The following is a 12500-nucleotide window of genomic DNA, read 5'->3' on the forward strand; positions in this document are numbered from 1 at the left end:
AGAGAGAGAGAGAGAGAGAGAGAGAGAGAGAGAGAGAGAGATCAAAGGTAAGTAAGAAAACTTGTATTGAAAAATAAACATATTTATGCCAAATTGTCCAGTGGCTGGAAAGAAAATGCTGTGCAACCGGTAGAGCTGCACAATTTAATCTGGCACCAAGGGGACTTACCTCTAGGAATGTATAGGGAAGTGATCTGTCCAGAAAGGACTGATGAACCATAACTGAACTACATGACGAAATGGGAGACAGATTTAGGGGAGACACTAGAGGACGAAGACTGGGCCCACATCCTGCAAGCAGCAGCCAAAAGCTCAATCTGCTCAACGTTAAAAGAGAATGCATATAAGGTCCTGATGCGCTGGTATCACACCCCATTAAAACTATCTAAATTTGTCAGCGGATACTCCCCGCTCTGCCCAAAGCAGTGTGGGGAGGTAGCTGACTTACAACATATGATGTGGTCTTGCCCGAAGGTAGTCTTGATTTCGCAAGACATTAGGGAATGGATACAAAGGATTCTCAATTTGGAGATCCCCCTGGACCCGTGGCTGTTCCTCTTAGGCAGGCGGACCCAGGGATTGCCAAAGTCTGCACACAAATTGGTTGCGCATTTTGTAACCGCCACTAGGTGTGAGATCGCAGCATTGTGGAAACAGCAAGAATTACCAGTAATCCCCAGAATTAGGAACAGAATTTGGCACGTTTGCCAGATGGAACAGTTGAGGAGCTGGGTCAACGACACTGGCCTCAATTTCCTAAAAGTCTGGGCGCCGTGACTTTCCGAGACGGATATCCCCGGGTTAGATGCTAGCACAATCTTGCATTAATAACTATAAATGCGTTCTCTGGTAACTAAGCAGGATCCACGACTACATAGATACGAGACAGGTAGGACCCCCCCCCCCCTGGACTAAGTGATGCGAGAACAAAGCAACATATGCGGAGACCAGTTCGTTGCAACTAAAAAGGCAACCGTCAGCTGACCCTGGACCTTCCCGCCAAGCCCCCCCCCTTCCCTCCGTGTGTTTACCCTCTGTTGTCGTGTCTTGGTCTAGTCGGTCATGTCTGTCCCATCTTGTGTGTACATGTGCTATGTCCAGTGATGATCACGCACGAACACCACCCCAGGGTACGAGGGGTCAGTTTGGAACTCTTGTATGTGTATTCTGGTGCGAAACAATGGAATGTGTCATACTGTACAAACTGTATAATCTAACAAAAAATTTGAAGTTGAAAAAAATAAAATAAACATAGCACAAACATGACCAACGTTTCGGTTCTCGTGGGACCTTCCTCAGGGTGGTGCTTGAGACTAATGGCCAGTGGATCCCTTAAATACTCCTATATCCCCACCAAAATGACTCAACCAGAGTAGCTGATTGGCTGTGCATCAAGTCCCATGATCAGACCCAAAATCGCTGATGTCGCACTATGCCTGTCATCAACACAGCCACATGATCCACAGGGATCAGAGTTGTGTATGCAGTACCATCAGGCCACCACTGAGTTGTGTATGCAGTACCATCAGGCTGCCACTGCGAGGGAAGAAAGCGTCCTCCGTAACCATGGTGCCGTGCTGCTGGAGACGTGACGCCGTGGTCAGCACCACCCTGAGGAAGGTTCCACGCGGACCGAAACGTTGGTCATGTTTGTGAAAAAGAAAAAATGTGCACAAGCGCTAAAGACTAAAACACCAGTGTGACAATTGCAAAATATATATATATATATAAAGGCTGCCTAGTAATACTGTCAGTACTGACAGAGAAAGTGAAAGTGAAAACAAAGAAAAACCTGGCGCCAAAAGTTCATTGGATAATCCTGTACTCCTCAGGGGATCAGCACACTTGCTTGACAGGCCATATAGGGGAAAAAACACAAACAGACACAGATCATAGTGCAACACTGTAGGGTTAAAACAGGTCTACACTAATACACACACTGCACATATAACATAGAGACTCCTAGTGACTATAAAAACTATTTATTAAATAAAAAGAACTATGCCATAAAATGGTTTGGACAAATGAGAACACCGCTGGTCATCCAGATGTGAAAAATCAGAGCCCTACTTACAAGCAGCAAGGCAAATACAGGCAATGCAACAAAGAGTCTTCTGGCTGCTGCTGATGTCTTTGCAGAGATGTGATTCCTGCTGCACCGTGACTCTCGTGCTGACTCTCCCTCCAGGGGTTAACAGGAACAGTGGCAGTGTTGGAGGCCTGCTTGTGGGGCTCACAGCTCTCCTCCACGTGAGGCTGCTCTCCTCACTTCCTCCTCCGGTTACACAGGCTGTCTCAGCGTGCCTGCACACGAGTGTGCACGTGCCCTTAAAGGGACAGTACAAGCGTCCTGTATGCCAAGAACTAACGGCTGCAATGGGGCTCAAATGTGACCAAGTCTCCCAAAAAGTCCAATACCAAGCTCAAAGTGACTGTGGAAGTGGAGTAACATCCACGAAATGCGTAGGGCAGGTGACACATTTTATTTATTTTTTTGCACACTGCACACACTGCACACACTCACTGCACACACACTGCTCATTGCTCACACTGCCACACTGCACACACACTGCCACACTGCACACACACTGCACACTGCACACACACTGCTCATTGCTCACACTGCACACACTGACACACTGCACACACACTGCTCATTGCTCACACTGCACACACTGACACACTGCACACACACTGCACACACACTGCACACTGCACACACACTGCTCATTGCTCACACTGCACACACTGACACACTGCACACACACTGCACACACTTACACACACTTACACACACTCACAGACACTCACACACACTCACAGACACTCACAGACACACTCAGACACTTACACACACTTAGACACTCACAGACACTCACACACACTTACACACACTTACACACACTCACAGACACTTACACACACTTACACACACACTCAGACACTTACACACACTCACAGACACTTACACACACTCACACCCACATACACACACTTTCTCTCCCATAAATACATACACACACACACTCTCTCACTCTACACAGACGGGGGGTGGGGTCGGAGCAGAGGAAAGGCCGCGACCAGCACCACCACCCGCTCCCCCCCTCCTCCCGCGCAGGCAGCGGGAGCGCCAGGGACAGCGGTGGGGAGAAGAAACCCCCCGCTACCACCTCCATGCAGGCAGCGGGAGCACCGGGCACGTGGAGGGATCAGAGGTAAGCGGGGATCGGAGGGACATCCCCGCTCCCATCTCCTTCCCCGCGGGCTGTCCTGCGGTGACAGGGGGAAGCGGGGAGCGGAGGGACATGCCCGCTCCCATCTCCTGCCCCGCGGCCTGTCACGCGGTGACAGGGGGAAGCGGGGACCGGAGGGACATCCCCGCTCCCATCTCCTGCCCCGCGGGCTGTCCCGCGGTGACAGGGGGAAGCGGGGAGCGGAGGGACATGCCCGCTCCCATCTCCTGTCCCGCGGGATGAATCTGCATTAAAGCGGCGGCCATTTTTTTTCCCGCGACCCCGTTAGTAACGCGGTGGTCTCGGGGTGGACCCCGAGACCCGCGTTATAACGGGGTTTAGCTGTATATATATATATACTTCATTGTTAGTAAGCACACCTTAGTAAATTAAGTACAGGCATATATCAGTGAGTGCACATGTCATAGGTAGATAAAAAAAGATATACTTCACCCAAACCCAAGGCACTGGAAAAGAAGACACAGCATATCCTGGTAAGTGGTCAAAAATAGTATTTTTGCACAAAAATAGAAATTCCAACGCTTCGGTTCTACTAGGGAACCTTCATCGGGTGGTGAGTGTATGGACATGTATCTTGTAGTCACCTAGTGCCATAGCGTTAAAGGTACACATTACCACTAACAATGTACGTTAATAAGTAGTGACATCATTATATGCAAATGAAAGATATGCTAAATGCTAAGGTGCGAAACTAAAAGGACGGCGGGTGTCCATGTCTATAAAAGTATTTATTGTGCATGCTTTAGTTCACTTTCTTTGTGGCACAGCACGTGATGAATGTGGCTCTGTCCCCTGAACTTTTGTGCGGCCTTCACCCATGTTAAGCTGCAGTAAAGCTGTGATGTGTGTGTTGAAAAACCTCCTATGGCGCTGAGGATGTGATGTGTGTGTTGCAGAGTTTTATATATGTAGCCGGGGCCCCCCTTTTCCACCCTTTTGTTGTTATGGGTGGGTATGTTGCAGTTAGGGAACACTCCGATAACGGAGGTTCCGCGCAAGGGAGCCGCCATGTTGTGGTTGGCGCCGGCACAGACTTAGCCTGGCAGAGGTTGCGCATGCGCAGAGCGAGGGTGAGAAAAAGCCTGCGAAGGAGGTAGAGCCCGACGGGTCCCAGCAGCCCCCGCGGGACCCCGTGATGCGCCTGGGCCAATGAGGTGTGAGAACAGGAGGAAAAGGAAGTGGTTGCGTGCACGTTAGGTCAGAGTTGGTTGGAGAGGAGGAGCTTTGGTGTGGGGAGGCAGACCGCCCCCTACTTAGGCCGCATGCCCCTGGCCCAGTTAGGCCCTGAGTCCCCGTAGAGACAAGCAGAGCTAGGGCCTGGCCATAGTTAGGTTCCGGTTCCCTTATTGCCACATTATCACCGCTGGGACAGTTCTAAGTTGGCGGGAGGTCTGGGCGCAGACCCCGCTATCGAGCCGCAGCGTGTCTGGATGGGATCGCCCTAGACACCTACGGGTGACGTCATCTACACCTCGCTGATCCTTTGTAAACATTGTAGCCGCACCGGGTACTGGAGTGCCCGGCAGGTAATTCTAAAGTGCACCAACGGAACCATCATTCATTCAGGTCACAGTGGCTGCGCAGTCACACTCATACACATTCATTGACTCACTTGAGGGTGGGAGAACTATTCCCAAGGGGAACTGGACACGGGGTATGATCACCCAGTGAAGGGAGAAGGGAGTGTGAGTGTTCGACGGGACGCCGAGTATAGTGTCTCCTCTAGGGAGGGACACCTGTTGATGTGATATATGATTACTGCAAGTAAAGTTGATTGGTTAAGGGATATTGCTGTGTGTGTTGTATATAAGTCCTGCGAAGACCCACTTCCCCTCGGGCGGAAGCTGTCGCAGGTGGAGGCGCTGCAACAAGTTCTAGATATTGTGTGTACCCCAGGCTCTCCGTGGCAGAGGCTCAGACCCTGTGAGCCTACAGGTAATACAGCATATGGTAGTGGCCTGTGTTCGCTAGGAAACAGGGCTACATATATATATATATATATATATATATATATATATATATATATATATATATATATATATAAACATTACCCAATTATTTTAAATACTTATAGAATTATAGGTGTAATTTTAGTTAAAAGAAAGGTATTAATCAACCAATAATAAAAAAAAACAAAAGTCACTGCAATTAGTAGATTAGCCATTAGGTTATTTAAGGAGCAATATATATTGCACCAGTAATTGAGATATTGCTAGAAAACTATAAAGAACAACTTGCCCTTTAATTAGCACCACATATCCCCATTATATTTAAAGTATTCTGTCATTTAGCACCCTTCTTTCTAAAATGTTGTTTTGCTACAGGTGACAACTCCCCAAATTGCTCCTCATCATGTTGATATACACCAACACTCAAAATTACTTCCTGGGAGGCAGGTTCAATGCAAAATATTTATTTCCGTGGTTTCATGCATTGTGCAGCAAGAGAATAAGAGAAGAGAGCCGAGGGAGAGAAGTGAGATGCAAGGTTTGCGACACAATATCCACTCCTCGCTACTGCCATCTAGAACATTTCTGTAACTGGACAGAAGTGCATCCTGCATCCTAATAACTAACTTACTGCCAGGTTATTCCGCGGTGATCACTTCCATGAACCCACGGAATTGAGTTTGCCATTTCCCATACTATCTCATTGTTTGAGGGCAAAGGTAATGCAACTCTCAGTCCTGCTATAATAAAAACCAATATGTATTAGCTGAATAACTGGATGGTAGCCATGTACTGGTGCTCTGCTGAGGGTGTGGGACACTATAATGAGTGGTCCCAAGCTGGTCACAAGACATCCCAGCTGTGTCTTTGAAAACAAGTGTTGTAACAGCTGAGAACATTTGGTGGCACAAACACTGTTTATAACCTGGCCCTGGTAGGGAGTGAGGGGGTCTCAATTATACTGTACCCACTGGAAGAAAAACGTTTTCATCTATTTATCTAAAAAATGTTGCACTGCTGCATTATATCATTGAAGGTTCATTTTGAGGACACAAAACCCCTTCATTTATTTTCTATTTGCTTGAACTGATTATGGAGCCATATCTAAAAACAAAAGTCAGGAGAGCACGTGTATTCTGTCCTGTATCTGTGTCGAAACGTAATAAATGTACTCGCGATAAACATTTTATGCACGTGTTTCAGGAGACGGCAATTCATATGATGATTTTAAAGCACAGCAAAATGATGAAAAGAAAGGCACAGAAGAAAAGTTTAAGTAATCATCACATCCATCATATAACCATAGAACACCAGATAATAGTTTTTGCTATACTGCTCGCTGAACTAGTTAAAATCAATATATGGTTGCTTGATCATTTAACACTAACTAGAGTACGTGAATTACATTTCCCTTACCTGTTCAGAGCACAGTTGGTGAGCTAGATACACAGTCATCTATATGATTTCTAGTTCGTCTCTCAGTATATGGACATGTGTGATTCTAGCCCTGAAAGTGCATTATGTCTAATAGATGTGCAGATATGCAGACAATTCATGCATATATAACCTTAAATACACACCTTTAAAGTGAGAAACCGCAAAAATGCTTGAAATATTGGGGTGAAAATATAAGTAAAACCATTAGCAAGGGCCAAACCGAATGCCCTCGTCTCTGGGGCCGCCAACTGTCAGCAGATTTACAAACAGTTGGAAAATGGGAGACGTATTCTTGCCAGCTTCTCTCTTGGGGGTACTGATGCCCACAGTCGAGCAGACAGAATCCGCCAATCGTGGTGCGGAACACGGAACCCCAGTGGAGATCATGCATCTGTTCAAGGCATTTCCCATAGGCCAAGACAGAAAATGGAGCTTCTGGCAACACAAGAAAAACAGAATAAAGAACAGGAAAAGCAGCATAAAGTCAGACCAATCCCACCCTAACATAGCCACACACTGCCTCTTATTTCTATGGTCTTGCTATCTGCATCTGTTATAAATACCCCTTCCCTGCTTCATGCATTTCATCTATTTCTTATCACAATAACCATCAACTTTCTTCTTTGACTTCATGCCATCTCCATTCGTTTGTTCTATTTCTTTAGCTCTGTCCACTTTTCTTCTTGTTTTCCCTACAGATGCTATTTTTTTTTTCTCAATGCGTCTCCAATTCCTTTTCTTGCCTTAGATGTGCGTGCAGGAGAACAGAAACAAAAGCAAAATTGCACTCGTTTTTATCTTATGCCTGCTCAGGCAATCTGATTATGCCGGATTCACAGATGTGCGTCCCAGGGTCCCCAGTGTATCTATGAATTTGATTGTGGGATTTAAGTTAAGATTTCCCACTATTCTAAGCAGTTTCAAGAATAATTAGTTTAACCTCTTTAGTGCAAATCAATGTGCTGCAATGCTCCGGTTTTGATTTGATTTCTCTCTTTGTATGTCTCTCATGTGTGCGCTAGACTAGAGTGTGCTACAGTATGGGCGGCTCTTTGTGAGAGTCAGTATTTCCCAGATGGGACCAGCCGTCTTCTGGTGGCAAAGACATCAGCTAAAGCAATTAGCCAAACCAAGGCCTTCCCTAGCCCAATGAGCAGAAGCTGTGGCTAATAAATAGTGTTTTTTTTTTTAAATCTTCTCGGCATACAGATTGACCCATGAAAGCTAGGGGTTGTAACACAAGCTGTAAGCATTGGCAGGTTTATCCTAAATCCCAGGCAAATTATTTCTTGTAGACAGTTATCCCATTGAGACGGCGCAGGACACGAGTTTGTAAAAAGGTTATATTTGTCAGTAAAGGGAAACCTCGCAGTTGCTGCAAGTCTGAGTTGGCAGTTATTACATGCGTTCATTACACATTACGTCTCGTGTGTATTTATGACCCACGGGTCTGTGTATCCGATTTCCACTTTGCAGTGCCCTAATGACGTACCTGGAACGTCATTGGTGCTCGTTTCCTGGGGCTGTTAGGGCAGGACCGCTCCAATGCAGAAGCTGGTTTGATGGTCATGGTAGTTACCGGTAGTTACCATAACTTCTGGTTCCCTCGCCTGGGGGCGGTGGTGGTGATGCTGTGGCACTCTGCTGGCGACGGACCTCCATCACTGAAAAGGTTAAGATAATGGCTAGACATACTCTCTGAAAACCCTTGGAATACTTGAAGATGCTGCTCACACGAGGCCTTGATGTGACCTTTTGACGCGCTGCTCCTGCCAAGTCCATACTAGTTGTTTGGTCAGTAAAGTGCAATGATACAAACTAAAACTCACTTGTATGTTAAAGCAGCAGTCGGAGCTGCCGTTTTTTTTTGTTTTTTTACATTTTATATATTTTCTCCTTTAATATGTGCATCAATACAATCCATACAATGATAAGTAATTAACTAAGTTGCCCATCTGCAAAGATTTGGCTCGGGGGTTCACTAAATGGCTGTCAGTGCAGCAGAAGAGGAGCAAAGATGCAAAGTTCTGTGGGGAAGATCATGTGACCAGGCAGTCACTAGATACAATTGGTGCACTGGTAGAGAGAGGGCAGGGCTCAAAAAGGGGTGTGCCATGGCCTGTTTCGGAAGAGGAAGGGGAAGTGACTTCTTTGAACAGAAGTTTGTTTTGACACATTATCACATTTGACGCAAACAGAAAATGGAGCAAAGTGTTTTGACACAAATTATTAGCCAGAAACGTTTACGACACCTCAGACCTGCAGATTTTTTTTAGATGCAAATACAAGATAAAGTCATACTCAGAGATTAATAAATCCATTACAATTTGTGCATCATGTAAATCCTGCCCAATCACAAACTGCAGAACATGCACCACCTTGGAGCAAATACCTTAACACACTGACACAGAGACACCAGATGAAAATGAACAATTTGCTCCAAGTTTGCCTTGACACATTAACCCCCCTGAGGCCCGCACCAGGTTTGCCCGGGGGGCCGGGGCTTGAATTCGGATTGTTGAGCGGGTCATGGAGCTCCTATAGGTGCTGTATCTGTGGCAATACTCTCTCTCTCTTCTCTCTCTCTCCTATTCTCCCAGCAGCTTCTCTCCCTGACCCATCGAAAAGGTCACGTTTTAAGGGAAGCATTTACGTAACTCCGGAACGACGACACTTATTCGCCCTCTCAGTCATATGAACAAATGTACTTCGCTGTACTCCTGCTGCCTCTGCAGTTCTCCCAACCTATCACTAATTGTAAGCTGTTTGGGGTAGGCATCCCGTCTCACAATGTTTAGCTTTACAGCTGTTGTACTTCTAGATCTGGGTGATATTCTCTGTGTTGGGTCTTTTCTACTAGTTAAGTAAAGTGCTGCATGTACTGTGGTGCTATATAGAAGGAACATATACACGTGGCTTTTACTGCTATTTTGTGATTCTAAACCTATTCTGACTTAAAGTGCTCCGAACATTTTCTACTCTAGAGAGATAATGTAAATACATTTTTTGGCGGGTGCTCCTAAAAATGGCGACCAGTGTGATTGCGTAAGGCTGCTCTAGAACGCAATCCGGTGGAAATAGGACGTTGCCGCCACATTACTTCCTCACTTGCAGTAAGTAGGTGCTTCTACCCCGACCCCAACAAAAACAGGATGTATTGTATATTCAGTGACATTTGCTTTTGTGAGTTTCATGCCGTGGACCAAAATTTGGGTCAAAATGTGCAAAGTTTTCCAACGCGCCTCCAACTATTAACATTTTTTGAAAATGTGTTACATGGCTGATTGCTTTCCCTTTATGGCAACTCCAATGTGTACAGCTGAACAAAGCTTTTTGCGTTGCACAGCTATTTTATAGTAATGTGATGATTGTATTTAATATTCCCATTAAAAGCCAACTAATTATGCTCCCTATTTACAGCCTGTTTGCCTGTATCACCTTCAGAAGCCACGAGATACACGGCTTTTAGAATGTGCGTTTCTTTTCTTTAGTAAGAGCGCCATCTAGTGTCAGAATTGGGAAAGAGCCTAATTGGAACGAACACGTTCAGTAGTAGTGGGGTCACCAACACTGCTCACTTCAATGGCATGATCTGATGTGCCTGTGCTGTAATAAATAAGGCTGCTAATGTTTTGACTTTCTAACCAAGGGATGCTCAACTCCAGCGTTCGAGTCCCCATTGGCACCCCCTCACAAGTCAGGATTTCAGGATATCCCAGATTCACCACCGGTGGCTCAATCAGTCCCTGCTTCAGCACAGGTGGCTCAATGAGAGACAGTCTTTCTGAGCCGCTGATTGAGCCACCTGTGCTGACGCTGAGATATCCTGAAAACTTGACCTGTTGAGGGCCTTGACGACTGGAGTTGAGCGCCACTGGTCTAACCTACACTATTACACTACCGACACACTTTATTAAAGTGTGGCCGGTTCCGCAAGCCGGGAGATTTCCCGGCTTGCTAGTGGCCGCCCCTCGGCGTGCCGCGCGTCACCGACGCGCGGTCACGCGTCTTCGGGAGCCTGCGCCCCCTGCACGCGCGTCCAGGGCTCCCCGAGGGAGCCCTGGTGTCCCGCGATGTGGGGGACGGCGGCAGGGGGTTCCGGCGGACCTGGCAGCGGTAGGGAGAGCGCCCCGATCGGAGGGCGCTCTTCCGCTGCTTCGGTGCGCGCCCGTCACCCTCCGGCGCGCGCCAGGCTACTGCTGCGGCCAAGAACGGGCAAATGCTCGAATAAACTTGGCCGCAGCAGTATAAGGGAACTTCAGTCCAATTATGGAGTTTGTTGAGGACAACTAACCAATATTTCATTCATATGTAAACAGTGCATTTGTACGAGTTTCCTGATTGATTGTTTCAAAATACATGTCATATTCTATGAAGTGCGATAGTGCTAATCGGGCGCTGTCATACTTTATAGATGTAATACTTCCCCCCCCCCCCTCCCTAAGGCTACGTCTATACCCACACAGACGGAGCGGAGGCGCACACACGCTGCAATCCTCTTGCTAAAGCCTGCGCTTTTTCATGGCTTTGCAGGGTATGCAGCGGGCGCGATTTGGGGGCGTGGCAATGAAAATTTGGAGGCGTGGCAATGACGTTCCGGCGGGGACGTCCCTTCCCTACCTCACATCCCGATGCCATCGCGCAAAGGACCATAGATGTGAACGCCTCCCCTCCGTTCCGTCTGTCTAAGTATAGACGCAGCCTTAGGGAGATCTGTAGCTCCATGGTATGGTTGTAGGGCTGGGTAGCTCACCTGTAGTCTTCCTGGAGGCCTGATTCTCTGCAGATGGTAGAGGGAGCAACAACAGGACAGGCTTTTGGGTTCGTTGGTACAGCGCCTCCATCCTGCAGGGCTCAGCCAGAGGCAGGGAGTAGTCCCTACACAGGAACTCCTTCCAGTAATTCACATGCAGGCAAGGAACAGTTCCCCATTTATTGGCAGGCCAGACCTGATCCTTCCTTCTCATGCAAGAGAGGAACTTTACACCCAGCAGACATGGAACACTTCCCTCGCAGCTTGCATGGTCATTCTCCCTGACTAGGCCCCAAAGAGGCTTGAGGCTCCTGAGGCTAGTCTCAACCTCCTTACCCCCTGATGGGGCAAGGTAGGCATACTGCCCAACTCCCTAAGGCGCAGGCTACACTGGAACTCATTAAATGTGGTTAGGGAGCCATCTTTTATACCTGGGGAGGGGTTAGTAACCCTGCCACAAGACAGGGCAGCTTTACATGACTGACAGGCATCACACCATACAACATGTGACCCATTTAGCACCCAGGCATGACACTCCCAACTGCTATTAGGCCTGCACATGGATATGGCAACAAATTAACCAGAGTCCTACGGGACTCACATGCTAGTCCATGTGAGAGGGATTTAACCCTAAAGCTGAGCTCAGACAGGCTACTACACTACAGCGTGTCCACGCCTCTGTTTGCTGGGCGATGTGTGCTCATCCCCAGCAGACTGAATGACGCGACTTGGAGGCGGGACTTCCGTCATCCATGTAATAAAAAAAAAGCTGTGTGTGCTGAGCACGCGCATAGTAAGTGAAACTTCTTTGTTTTTTGTCACATAAATTTTATTTGTGATGGTGATGTTTTTAATTAAAAATCACAAAACAATTTGACTTCCAAAACACAAAAGTTTGACCACATGTTTTAGCTATTTGCACATCTATATTTATAGTAACTGAATTATTTGTGTCTGCGTGTGTCAGTCAGTGTGTGTGTGTGTCTGCGTGTGTCAGTCAGTGTGTGTGTGTCTGTGGTGTGTATGTCTCTCTCTGCGACCTACACCCACCACGACGTAGCTGCGGACAAGGAGAACTCTGTCTGAGTCTCCTCCCCCGGCGGAGCT

The 12500-nt window shown here is 47.2% G+C and overlaps 1 long non-coding RNA gene across 1 annotated transcript in view; it reads right to left on the reverse strand.

Annotated features, from left to right (window-relative positions):
• Nucleotides 1-5665: 5665 nt before the first annotated feature.
• The window catches only part of LOC142496533 (uncharacterized), a 22503-nt gene continuing 15668 nt past the window's right edge, over nucleotides 5666-12500 (reverse strand). Inside the window, exons 2-3 of the long non-coding RNA XR_012802036.1 lie at nucleotides 8133-8304; nucleotides 5666-7075 (exon numbers count right to left, since the gene is read on the reverse strand). This is a non-coding gene — a long non-coding RNA (uncharacterized LOC142496533). The remainder of the gene's footprint in view (nucleotides 7076-8132; nucleotides 8305-12500) is intronic.

Source organism: Ascaphus truei, chromosome 6 (assembly GCF_040206685.1).
Source record: "Ascaphus truei isolate aAscTru1 chromosome 6, aAscTru1.hap1, whole genome shotgun sequence".
NCBI classification, from domain to species: Eukaryota; Metazoa; Chordata; class Amphibia; order Anura; family Ascaphidae; genus Ascaphus; species Ascaphus truei.